We start from the raw sequence: 13,475 nt of genomic DNA, 5'->3' as shown, positions 1-13,475 counted from the left end.
CCTGATGGCAGCAATGAGAAAAGAGCATGGCCTGGATGGTGGGGGTCCTTGATGATGGATGCTGATTTCCTGCAACAGCGCTCCTTGGAGATGTGCCCAATGATGGAGAAGGCTTTACGCGTGTTGGACTAGGTTCTATCCACTATTTTTTGTAGGCTTTTTCATTCAAGGGAATTGGTGTTTTTATACCAGGCTGTGATGCAACAAGTCAGGTATACTCTCCACCATCTTTAAAAATTTTGTCAAAGTTTCAGATGACCTGCTGAATCTTCATAAACTTCTCAAGAAGTAGAGGTGCTGAGTACAAGAAGAATCAGAATCAAAATCAGAATCAGGTTTATTATCACTGGCACATGCCGTGAAATTTGTTAACTTAGCAGCAGCACTTTAATGCAATACATAATTTAGAAGAAAAAAATAAATAAGTAAATCAATTACAGTATATGTATATTAAATAGATTAAAAATTGTGCAAAAACAGAAATAATATATACTAAGAAAGTGAGGTAATGTTCACGGGTTCAATGTCCATTTAGGAATTGGATGGCAGAGGGGAAGAAGCTGTTCCTGAATCACTGAGTGTTTTCCTTCAGGTTTCTGTACCTCCTACCAGTGAGAAAAGGTCATGCCCTGGGTGCTGGAGGTCTTTAATAATGGACGCTCCTTTCTGAGACACTGCTCCTTCAAGATGTCCTGGGTACTTCATAATGGCACCTTCATGCTGAATCCAGGACAGATCCTCTGAAACGAAAATGTCAAGGGATTTGAAGTTGCTGACCCTCTCCACCCCTATCTCCTAATGTGGACTGGCTCATAGACCTCCAATTTCCTCTTCCTGTAATCAATTAACAGCTCATTGGTTTTGCTGACATTAAGTAAGAGGATGTTGCTGTGGCACAATTCAGCCAGATGTTCTACTTCCCTCCTGTATGCTGATTCGTCACAACCTTTGATTCAGCTAATGACAGTGGTGTTGCCAGAAAACTTAAATATGGCATTGGAACTGTGCTTAGCCACACAGTCATAAGTATAAAGCAAGTAGAGCTGGGGCCAAACATACAGCTGTGTTGATGGAGATTGTGGAGGAGATGATGTTGCCAATCCAAACTAACTAGTGTCTGCAAGTGAGGAAATCTGAAAGGAGTTACTGAGGCCTATGCCTTGATGTTTATTGATTAGTTCTGAGGGGAGGATAATTTTGAATGCAGCTCTGTAGTTAGTAAAGAGCATCCTGATGTATTCACTTTCACTCTCCAGATATTCCAGGGTTGAGTGAAGAGCGAATGAAATGGCATCTGTTGTTGATCTATTGTGCCAAATTGGATCTAAATTGCTCCTCAGGCAGGAATCCATGTTTCATCACTGACTTCTCAAAGCACTTCATCACAGTGGATGTAAGTGCTATTGGATGTTAGTCACTGAGGCAAGTTACCACCTTCTTCTTGGGTATCGGTGTAATTGAAGCCTGCTTGAAGCAAATGGGTACCTCAGACTGCCAAAGCGAGAAGTTAATGATATCACTGAACACTCCTGCCAGTTGATCAGCACAGGTATTTAGTACTCAGTACTCTATCTGGACCAAATGCTTTCCATGGCTTCACGCTGTGTGAAGGATGCTCTCACATCAGCCTGAGAGAAACCACAGCGTCATCAGGAGTTGTAGGAGTTTGTAAAGGTGTTTTGTTGGTTAAAGTGTGTATAAGAGGTATTGAGCATATCTGGGACTAAATTATTGTTGTCACATAAGTCACTTAGTTTTACTTTGTAGGAGGCGATGGCATTCAAGCCCTGACACAGCTGTCGAGCATCTTTATGTGATTCAGATTTGGTCCGGAATTGCCAGTTCACATGTGACATGACTTTACAGAGGTTGTACCTGGAGCTCTTTTTATTAACTTGCTAGCCAGACCCGAATGCCACTGATCGAGCCCAGCAAATTGTGGACCTCTTGGTTCATCAAGGACTTCTGGTTGGGGAAGACTCGAAATGATTTTGTCGGGACATACTCATCCACCGGTGACTTCATAAAGTCATTGACAATTGTGGGGTATTCATTCAGATCCTCTGATGAGTCTTTGCAGATGGCCCAGTCCACTGGCTTGAAGCAGTTCAGTAGCTGCTCCTCTGCCTCATGTGAGCACGTCTTCATTGTCCTTACTTCTGGAGTCTTGCTCTTTAAAATCTGCCTGAATGTAGGAGGGGGAAAGCCAAATAATCAGATTTCCCAAAAAGTGGTCCAGAGATGGAATGTTGGCATTCCTTATGGTAGTATAGCAGTGGTTGAGTGTATTAGGACTCCTGGTGCTGCAGATATTATGTTGATATGAACTGGACAGAGATTTCTTCAAGCAACTTTGACTGAAATCTCCAGCAATGATTTGAAAGACGTTGGGGTAGGTGTTCCAAGTTTGCTGATCGCAGCACTCAATACATAAAGTGTTTACTTAACATCTGCCTTTGGACATATGTAAGCTGCAGACAGTATCAGAGAGGAGAACTCTCTCAAGTAAGCAGAATGGATAGTACTCAATCATTAGACATTCCAGTTCAGGAGAACAAGAATGCAACAGAACCACTACATATGAGCATGATGAAGAGCACAGACCCCTACCATTTGCCTCCTTTGAAGCAGCAGTCCGGTCCATCCATTGGATCAAGAAAACTTTGTATCCGGCTTGTGTCCGTCAAATCCAAAACCTCTTTACAGTGTGACACCCATTGAGATTCTGAGGCCACCAAAACTAGCCATTAGGTGTATGGCATTCTGATTTATGACGACGCAGGGAAAGACAGTAAATAAGTGCTCATGTTAATTGATCCTCATTGAAATCCCCATGATAAGATCAGAAAATGCGTTATATAGCCTTCTCCTGTATTAACATCCCATTAAGGATACAGAATATCCATGCCACTTAATACACTATTCAGAATGTTTCTGATTTGTCACTGAATATTCCAGGTGTTTATATCTCCAGGGAGCCATCACTCAAAATTGTACAAAAGATGTACTGTATATATGAGTGTTTGGTGTTTTGTGCTTAGAATCCCTTGGAGCAACCATTGTATTTGAATATACTAAGGGGTTCTGCCAGTTGCTAGGTACTCCCTTTATAAATAAAGTGCGTTGTAAAAGTATTCTGCCCCCAGCCCTTTGTTCACATAATTGAGTATTACAACCAGGGATCTTGATCAATTCAACTGAGAATTTTTATTTGTGAATCACATGCTCCTTTTTTCACAGTAGAACCCAAAAAATATCAGGGAAAATTGAAAAGCGTGAAAAAGGAAAAATTCAAAAACTGAAATGTCAGTAGTTCAAAAATATTCATCCCCCTTTGCTCAGTACTTAGTTGAACCACCTCTCACAGCTATTACAGCCAGTCAGGGAGCGGTGTTGGACAACAATCCTGAGGTCTTGCCAGAGGTGTTCAATTGCATTAAAGTCAGGACTCAGACTGGCCTACTCAAGGCCATCAATTTTCTTCATTTGAAGCCACTCCATGGCTGCTGTGGCAGTGTGTTTTGGGTTGTTGTCCTGCTGAAAGAAGAACTTCCTACTCAGTTTAAGCTTCTTGGCAGAGGCTAGCATGTTTTTATCTAGGATATCTCTGAATTTGGCAACATTCATTTTCACATCAATCCTCACCAGATTTTCAGACTCTGTTGCCGAAAAGCAGCTGCAGAGCACGGTGAACCTCGATCATACTTTACAGGAGGGATGGTATTATATGGCAATGCGCAGTTTTAGACTTACACCACACGTACCACTTAGTGTTGAAGCCAAAATGTTCCACATCAGTCTCATCCGACCACAAGACATCTTTGCAGTATCTTCTAAGTAATGCTTTGCAAAGTCTTTTTGGGCAAGGATATGCTCTTTTTTATCCATGGGTTCTTCCTTGCCACAAATACCTTTTATGCGCAAGGGCTTTCTGTAGCCATCATCTCCTGTTGCAGTAACTGACTTCAGCAGCTCACTCAGAGTGAATGTTGACATCACAGTAGCCTCTCTTGCAAGTGGCATTCTTCTCTGGTGACTAAGTTTAGAGGTGTGGCCTGACCTAGGCAGCATGGGTGTGGTTTCATATTTTCGCGATGGACTGCACTGAGCCCTGAGGTATATTCAGAGCCTTTGAGATGGTCTTGTATCCTTTCCTAAATTTGTGCTTGTCTACTATCATTTCCTTGACTTGCCTTGAATGTTTTTTTGTCTTCATTTTGCTTTGTTTTGGTGAAAATCAGCCATAATATTGGACCTTACAGAGACAGGGGGTATTTATTCAAATGATCCTCCAAAGTTGGTAAGGTAATATATAGTGCTGCACCTGAGGGAAGTTCGCATAGTAATTACAAAGAGGATGAATAATTTCTCAGCCTTACAATTTTGGATTTTAACTTTTAGTAGATTGTTGACAGGCTTTGGAATCTTTCTTTTGATTTGATATGATTTACAATGTAAATTAGCTCAAAAAACCCTACTGCAATATATTTAAAATTTAGAAAGTGAGACAGTAAAATGTGAAAGTAGTTGTAGGGGCTGACTAGATTTTCAAGGCAATACGTAATTCTTCAAAAGTTATCTGCACACAAAAGTAGGTAATTATAGCTATTGAAAGTATAGTTAATAATTTATTGTTATATTGTTTAATCACTAGTGTTGAGTGTTGGGAGAGGAGAAATAGATTCTCCAGAAAATCGGCTTTGTATCTACCATCTTTAGTTCTATGTAGCTTAGCTCATCAATACTTTTTGCAGCTTCTTTACATCCTTTTCCCTACTCAAAATCACATTTAGTTTTGGATGACCAACAAACTTCGAATTATGACATTTGATCCACTCAGCAAGATCATTGATAATGATTATGAGAAGCTGAGGCCTGACCGCTGATTCCTGTTGTTCAGAGCCTGCCAATCTGAGAAGATCCATTTATTCCTAGTCTTTGCTTTCCAACCAAAGGTCAGTTCTCTATCCACATCAGTACAATACCACTTAAATTCTGTTGGCTATTGATCAACTTTATCTGTGAGAATTTATCGACTGCCTTCTAGAAATCCAAATACACCACACCCACTAGTTCCCTTATCTACTTAAGAATTCACGCTTGAAAAAAAACTCCAGCAGTTAGGTCAAATGTGAGATTTTCCTTTCATAAATCCAGCTTGACTCTGTTCAATCTTATTATTTTTTAAGAAGTTAACCTGTCACATATCTTAAATCTTTTATTCAGATCAATAATGGAAAAGTTCATCTCATCTTTAGAATGTGGCATTTTATTGAACCGCAAGGCAACATTTCTAAATTATCCAATTACATGCAGATCTTTCAGAAACATAAATATATTGGTTGCTTTGACCTACCAAAGTTGGAGGTTTTGTCACATATTTACAGTGCCAAAGATTACTGTGCAACTATCAAAGGTGAAAACTGTTCCATTTTCTTTCTTCCTTGGCAGAAGGAAAGCAAGGTGAACAGTTGTATTAATGCAGCATGACACTACACGAACTTTCCTAATGTTGTCTTTCAAACTTGACAAGAAAGCAATGTACAGGGATAAATACCATTGTCTGTTTGTCCTGACCAATTTAAAGCTCAAACTGGAAACAGAAGTGAACAAACATAGCCTCATATACTATATTTATTAAAAGAAAAAAAATTAAACACATTTGAAATCAGTCCAATCAGTTTCAGAATATCCAATGCAGGTCCTGGCCCTATTGAAAAGATGAAAGATAACTGGGGCAAATAGATAAATGTAAAAGTAAATTCCAGGCACACTTTATGACTACAAATGAATGCGCATGCTTTAGCAAACTACTAAAATGTGAGTCTCAGGGAAAGATGAGAGAAAAGAAGCTATTTAAATTCCATCAAGACAGCCACAGGCCAATCCTGATCTTCTGGAAAACTATTGAAATGCAGTTTTACAGGTCAGGGTTTAATCTGCATTTTCTTAATTGTATTTCATTGTGCTACAGTCTTGCCAAGTGGCCGACGGTAGTAAAAGCCAAGACCAAAACCCGACACTGAAGATTGACTGATTTGGATTCTCAATGAAAATGAATTCATTACCTCACGATATTGGTTACATACCTCTCCAACACGCTCAGTAATCACCAATCTTCGCTCCAGTAAAATGATTGGCAGGTATACCTTCACACAAAAAGTTAAATACTTCATACCTACTTGCCACTATGTTTTATTAAGTGTGCAGAAAATTTGGGAGCTAGGAAAAGCACAAAAAGTAAATGAAAAAAAAATGTTGCTGCAAATAGATATTAACTATTTCTTAATATTTTGCCCCAAAAAGTGCATGAAAGCAAGGTTGAGTGGGAGACCAAGCCAGTTCTGTGTGAAGTGTTTACAGAATTTCATTGCTGGTGTACAAGCGGCTGGAGTTGAGGAAGACTGAAGTTTTGGGTGGGGCGGGTGTCAGCGGGATGAACATCTTGCCTGGAGCAATGAGACTTCGTTCAGGGCAACGGAACATAGAGCAGTGTCAATGGTCAGGGTGATGGAGAACTGGCTTGGAAGACATTGACAGCAGTGAAATAGGGCAAAAGGTGAACATTTGATTAATTATCTAAAGAAAGTTTATCTGCTAGAAGATCAACCCTTGCACTGTGGCACAGACTGGATAAGCTCATATCATCCTCATGTTGAAGCTGGGCACCTGTCTAATGTTTAAGGCCTATTTCATAGTTTCAAATTTGCAGGAGGATTTGGCAGAAGTCACAATATAGTTTTGTGCATCATTTCAGATCATAGTGGATTCTTGGGAGCCAATGAATGCATATGTAATGAACTAAAAAAGTGATAAGGTAAAGGAATACCAGCTATTTGTTTCCATGCTGAATGAGTGTTAAAAGTTTCTCAAGCTTCAGTGCTCCTTTAATCATTAGGCAGATGTTGCATAACCCAGGGGCACAGCCATAAGCAGCCCAACACCCTCCATTACAAAGTCATGTTCTAGGCTTCACAGAATCTTAACAGCAAAGGAGGATTTAATTCAGCTGATTGAGCTTATGGTGGGACTTTGTAACAGCCACCCCACTCTCTGCTCATAGCCCATTCAAACTTTCCTCTGGCGACAGCAGAAGGCTGTAAACTGAGGAAGAGTCTATCATCTTGAGTGGTTTACCTTAATTGTGCTGCCCAGTAAAATATTTAATTCAGTCTTTGGAAAGTTATAGCAGCCAGGAATCAATCTGCATTTCATCATGACTTGGAGACTAACGTATAATGGCAATTTTCCTTCAAGTACTGTACATCGATTTTTTTTTTTTACTTATTCACTTGTGGGATGTGGGCGTCACAGGTAAGCCAACATATATTGCCCATCCCTAGTTGCCTAGTGATGGGATGAATGGGTGCCACAATAGGATCATATTCCAATATTAACTTAAACCCTTCAGTCACAGGGCCTTGTAGCTAAACCTTCTTGGAAGAGGCATAACAAAAAGGCTGGTCATTTCACTCTGATAATGCCTTTAAGCTTTAAGTGTCTGAGACATACCTTTTCCGAACTTATTATTGCCCAAACAGCAGCAGATTCTTCATGTGATATTCTTTGGGATCAAGCACGGCTTTCTTTCACCTTGGTTCTATGGGTTCTAAGGAGAATATTGAGGCCAATGTGAGATCAACAGTCCCTTGCAGATGGGGCAAGAGATATCTGATGGGACAGGTGGGATGTGGGTAGATGTGAGATGATACACCCCTCTCACTACTTACCTGGACTTCAGTGTGTTCCTGAAGTATGGACTTGAGATTCTCAGTAAAATCCCAAGGGGAAAGAAGAGTGCTTCTCAAAACTCACTGATTTTCAAGCAAAGTCACAATGGCAACCTCTCAAATGCAGGTTGTTCATTTTGGCCACAAAACCATCTGAAACAAATCACATGCAACTGGCAACAAACCCAGCACAGTCCAAGATGTGTTACTAACACCATTTGCAATGGAGGCTTGATTTGGGACTGGTCTTACTAACCACCTGAAGAATTATGCAAAAGCAGCCACATTTCACAAGCATGTTAATTTTTGGTCCACATTGGATTATAGATCACAGCTACATGTCATTATGCATTAAGATCCAGTGTCGCAGATTAAATCCTGACTGATGTTATTGCCTTACCTACCAGAGGGAATAACTTCACTCACGCCAATACTTACTGATTTCACAACCATGAATTCACTTTTAAGGACTCTACAAATTGTGTTCTCAATATTTATTGCTTATTTATTTATTATTATTGTTTTTCTGTTGTTTTTGCATAGTTTGTTATCTATTGCACATTGTTTGTCTATCTCTGCCATGTGCATTTTTTCATTAATTCTACTGCATTTCTTTGTATTTATTGTGATAGCCCATAAGAAAATGAGTCACAGGGTAGTATATGGTGCCATATACGTACTTTGATAATAAGTTTACTTTGAATTCTCTTTCATTACATATGGAAGCCACTGAAGCAATAAGCTCTCTTGCTGTAGATGTATCAACCATGTATCATTTGGTCTGATACTCAGAGGCCATGAACTTGAGAAACATCATGCCAGAAGTTTCATGTGCTGATGGTTCACAGTAGCTCGGGGTTGCCCAGTTTTGAGATGTCAGGTTTGAGTCCATCTCAATTAGCATGATGGTAGTGCCGCACAATACAACATAATGTACACCATTTTGCAGATGTGCTTCTCTTTCCTCACAGAGAGAACCCTCTCATTGCACCAAGCACAGAGTTCCCTGTAACTGTACTCCCAAGGAATAAAGTCCAGCAGTTTGGTGAATGGTAATTTTAGTGAAGTTGATACTCAGCTCCAGCTGGCTTTCAATCTATCATAAGAACATAAGACCATAAGACATAGAAACAGAATTAGGTCATTCGACCCATTACGTTTGCTCCACTATTCCACCATGGCTGACATATTATCCCTCTTAAGCCCCTTCTCCTCATAACCTTTTATGTCCTGACAAATCAAGAACCTAACAACCTTCACTTAGTGTACTCAATGACTTGGCCTCCACAGCCATCTGTGGCAATGAATTCCATAGATTTACAACCTACTGGCTATAGAAATCCCTTCTCATCTCTGTTATAAATGGACATCCCTATATTCTGAGGTTGTGCACGCTGGTCCTAGACTCCCCCACTATAGGAAAGACCCTCTACGAATTCACTCATTCTTCTCAACTCTAGCAAGTAAAGGCCCAGAGCTATCAAACACGCTTCAAATATTAACCCTTTCATTCCTGCAATCAATTTTGTGAAACCCCCCCCGGATGTTCTCAAATGCTAGCACACCTTTTCTTAGACGGGGGCTCAAAGCTACTCACAATGCTCCAAGTGCAGTCTGACCAATGTCCTATAAAGCTTCACCATTACACCCTTGCTTTTATATTCTAGTCCTCTTGAAATTAATCCTTATCAATTGCTTTTGCCTTCCTTCCCACCAATTCAAACCTGCAAGTTAACCTGTGGGGAATCCTGCACAAAGACTTCCAAGTCCCTTTGCACCTTTGATTTATGAATTTTCTCCCTGCTTAGAAAATAGTCTACTCCTTTATTCCTTCTATCAAACTGGATAACCTGTACATTATATTCTATCTGCCACTACTTTGCCCATTCTCCCAATCTGTTTAAATCCTTCTGTATCCTTGTCTCTATATGCCTCTCCACTTATCCTAATATCATCCATAAACTTAGCCACAATGCCATCAAATCCATCATCCAAATCATTGACATATAACTTGAAAAGAAGTGGCCCCAACACCAGCCCCTGTGGAACACCAGTAGACACCAGCAGCCAGCCAGTAGAGGCCTTCATTATTCCCACTCTTTGTCTTCTGCCAGTCAGCTAGTCTTCTACCCATGTTAGTATCTTTCCTGTAATACCATGGGCTCCCATCTTGTTAAGCAGCCTCATGTGCAGCACCTTGTTAATGGTCTCCTGAAAATCCAAGTAAATAACATCCATTGACTCTCCTTTGTCTATTCTGCCTGTTATTTCCTCAAAGAATTACAAAAGATTTGTCAGGCAAGATTTCCCCTCATGGAAACCATGCTGGCTTGGGCCTATTTTATCATGTGCCTCCAAATACTCCTAAACCTTATCCTCAAATAATGAACTCCAACATCCTCCCAACCACTGAAGTCAGACTAACCAGCCTATAATATTCTATCTTCTGCTTCCCACCATTGTCAAAGGGTGGAGTGACATTTGCAATTCTCCATCCCTAGTGATTCTTGAAAGATTGTTACTAATGCCTCCACAATCTCTTCAACTACTTCATTCATAACTTACTTTCATACCTTTCAGCTTCCCAAGCACCTTCTCCACAGCAATAGCAACTACATTCATTTCTGCCCACTCACATTCTAGAATTTCTGGCATACTGCTTGTGTCTTCCACAGCCAAGACTGATGAAACATATTTATTCAGTTCTCCCACCATTTCTTTGCCACCCATTACTACCTCTCCAGCATCATTTTCCAGTGGTCTTATAACCACTCCCGACTCTCTTTTACTCTTTCTATCGACATATTCCTAACTCTAACACAGGAGGGTAGTACATCATAAGTAGAACATTATCAGTATTGTCTTAACTTGCTACAGTTTATTATGGAAAGAAGCCAAACTCCCACAAAATCAGGTATGGAAATCAGTTTTCTAATCAAGCACAATTCTCATAATATAACTACAAATCTTTGTCATAGAAATGAACCACTCATATGAGAAACAATTCAAAACCGCTAACATTGGGCTGAATGTCTTCATCAGGACTGGAAAGGAAGGGGTAAGATGCCAGAATAAGGCATTCTGGCTGGGAGGGAAGGGAGGACGAGCCAGATGGTGAGAGGTGAAGCCAGGTGGGTCCAGGGAGTGGGTATGAAGTAAGAAGCTTGGAGGTGATTGGTGGAAAAGGCAAAAGGCTGGAGAAGAAGGAATCTGATAGGAGAGGAGAGTGGATCATGGGAGAAAAGGAAGAATAGGCCAGAGTGCGACTTTGAAGAAGAGGGAAGGGGCGGGGGAATACTGGAACTTGGAGAAATCGATGTTCATGCTATCAGTTTGGAGATACCTAAACGGAATATTAGGTGTTGCTCCTCCAACCTGCGAGTGGCTTCATCATGGCAGGCCATAGACTCTGATATGTTGGAACAGGCATGGGGATAGGAATTAAAATGGCTGGCCATTGGGAAATTCCGCTTTTTGCAGATTGAGCGGACGTGCTTGACAGAGCGGTCCCCCAGTCTAGGCCAGGTCTCACCAATGCAGAGGGGTCAAATTGGGTGCACCGGATACAGTAGACATATTTGCAGGTGAAGTGTTGCCTCATCTGGAAGGATTGTTTGGGGCCCTGAATGGAGGTGAGAAAGGAAGATCTGGGCAGTGTAAAATGTGCAAAGTCAACTGTGTGGTATAAATTAAAGCAACAAATCAAGACTGAAAGTTGGAAATTCAGCATCTTAAAGAAAACGTCAGCGATGAGAGAACCCCAGTTAACTTTGAAATGACCATTCAAACACTCTTGGAAATGAAAGAGTGAGGGATATACTCCAATATACATCAGAAACTCCAAGATAATATCTTCAGCAATGCAAACTATGTTCATCCTTATTTGGCCATAAAGTTAGTAAAATGCATATCCTTTTTATATGACATTATATACAAAGTTGTTGAATTGAATATTCCCAAAAGCACAACCCATAACACTACCTTCCTCTGGACTTATTTATCTAATATTTGCCACAACTCTTAAAGAGCTCAACAGGATAGATCTAGCAAGGATGCTTCCGGTGGCTGTGTATCTTAGACTAGGAGTCACAATGTCAGAATAAGGCCACTTAGGAATGAGATGAGTGAAGATTCTTCATGCTGCTCCTGGTAATTATTGGACATCTCTACACTGCAGAGGTATGGGAGCACAATCAGCTTTGCATTCAAAAACAGAAATCAACACCTATTAATCGTGTAAGGGAATATGGGGATAGTGCAGGAAAATGATGGATTAAAAGTTCAGCCATCACTTTGTTGGGTGGAGGATCTCAATGGACTGCTAGTCTGTTTCTATTTCTTATGCTTTTAGCATACAATGGAGGCTATTCTGATGAAAATACTATACCAACTTTTGATCAATTCATTTCATGAGCCTTTCCTCATTTCCTTCCCTTTGGAAAGTAGCTCCTCATACATGTTCTGAAACTTTAGACTAACATCTTAAAGTTAAGCCCTCCAGCAAGTATCCCTGTTCATAATTTTAAGACCTACGGTACTGTGTAAAAGCCTTAGGCACATATAAATAGATAGAGTATATTAGACTTTTGCACAGTACATCATGAATTTAATGTATTGCATAGTACTGCTGCCACAAAAATAGAAACAAATTCTATGGCATATTTGAGTGATGATAAACCTGATTCTGAAATGGATGTTCATTGTGGACTGAGAGTGGGAAACAGGCAGTAAGAGGGGAATCACTGTTGGAAAAAGGGGAAGGGAGCAGGGGGTAAGGGACAATGGGGGTGAAGAGAGAAGGAGGGAAGAGAGAGAGAGGGAAAAGAGAGGGAGGGAAGAGAGTGGGGGTGAAGAGAGTGGGGGTGAAGAGAGTGGGGGTGAAGAGAGGGAGGGTGAAGAGAGGGAGGGTGAAGAGAGGGAGGGTGAAGAGAGGGGGGAGAGGGGGAGGGGGAGAAGAGAGGGGGGAAAAGAGGGGAAAAGAGAGTGGGGAAGAGGGGGGAGAGGGAGGAAGAGAGGGGGCGTGAAGAGAGAGGGGGTGAAGAGAGAGAGGGTGAAGGGGGGGGTAAAGGGGGGGGTGAAGAGAGGGGGGGGGGAGCAAGAAGCACCAGAAAGACATTCTGTAATGATCAATTGTTTGGAATCTAATGGCTTGCCCAGTGTCTCAGAGCTGGGTGTGCCTGCACCCATGCTACCACCTGCTCCTAGCCCTTCTTCTCTGCCACCTGTCCCACATCCCTCCCTCAGCGCTCCACCCTCGCCATTCCCAACACCCTTTGCTCCCATCAGAGTTACAAGCTCGCACTCCGCTCCACCCATGTTGACAAATACAGCACAGTGCAAAAACCTTAGGCCCTCTAGCCATATATATGTGCCCAAGCCTTTGCACAGTATTGTATGTCTTTCAAACATCACTGATATATGAAGAGAATGTCTGTTTCTCTGCTGAATAATTGAAAATTAACAATTGATCTATAATAATCTCACCTTTCAAACATATCTAATTAAATGTATTTCACAATGGCAATGATCTATTAGTTTTTCACAAAGTTGGGTAATGCCTTCTCATCAAAACTGAATTTGAAATTTAACTCTATCCTATCCCAGCTTGCTCAGTGTAGCTGGCAAACAGTTGCTTCATCACAGAACTGTCTTGTGCTCCAAGCCTGTGCTGTGTTGGCTCCAGTCCACCACCAATTGTCACCAATAATTTAATGTTGATCAATCATATTTTTAGTAAAATGATTG

The 13,475-nt window shown here is 40.9% G+C and overlaps 1 protein-coding gene across 12 annotated transcripts in view; it reads right to left on the bottom strand.

Annotated features, from left to right (window-relative positions):
- The window catches only part of LOC134352946 (ETS-related transcription factor Elf-1-like), a 314,459-nt gene that overhangs the window by 133,275 nt on the left and 167,709 nt on the right, over positions 1-13,475 (bottom strand). The window contains exon 1 of one of the 12 annotated variants that reach the window (XM_063060621.1): positions 7,513-7,855. The exons of the other annotated variants lie outside the window; for them this stretch is intronic. The gene's annotated coding sequence lies outside the window, so the exon portion shown is untranslated. Of the gene's footprint in view, positions 1-7,512; positions 7,856-13,475 lie in introns of those variants that run through there. 12 annotated transcript variants of the gene reach the window in all.

This window comes from Mobula hypostoma, chromosome 10 (assembly GCF_963921235.1).
Source record: "Mobula hypostoma chromosome 10, sMobHyp1.1, whole genome shotgun sequence".
In the NCBI taxonomy this organism is placed as follows: domain Eukaryota; kingdom Metazoa; phylum Chordata; class Chondrichthyes; order Myliobatiformes; family Myliobatidae; genus Mobula; species Mobula hypostoma.
Note: the sequence above shows the minus strand (reverse complement) of the source record. Positions and strands in the feature narration are given on the sequence as shown.